We start from the raw sequence: 216 nt of genomic DNA, 5'->3' as shown, positions 1-216 counted from the left end.
CTCTAATTTAAGCTATTGTTTTTCCAAGAGAATTTGGATTTGAAACATGGGTTTCTTAGCTAAATATAAGTCCATTGTGCACAAATAATGAAAATCTCCTTTAAAAACAATTGTTCTTTTACACGCCAACGGTTACACAATCTCAGAGAGTGTGAATCCTTCTGCGTGGCTTCACTCAGTGAAAAGGCTATTCTGACAATCAAGAAACTCAGATAA

This window comes from Empidonax traillii, unplaced genomic scaffold (assembly GCF_003031625.1).
Source record: "Empidonax traillii isolate 1590-97213 ecotype Southwest subspecies unplaced genomic scaffold, ASM303162v1 scaffold1125:size176652, whole genome shotgun sequence".
Taxonomy (NCBI): Eukaryota; Metazoa; Chordata; class Aves; order Passeriformes; family Tyrannidae; genus Empidonax; species Empidonax traillii.
Note: the sequence above shows the minus strand (reverse complement) of the source record.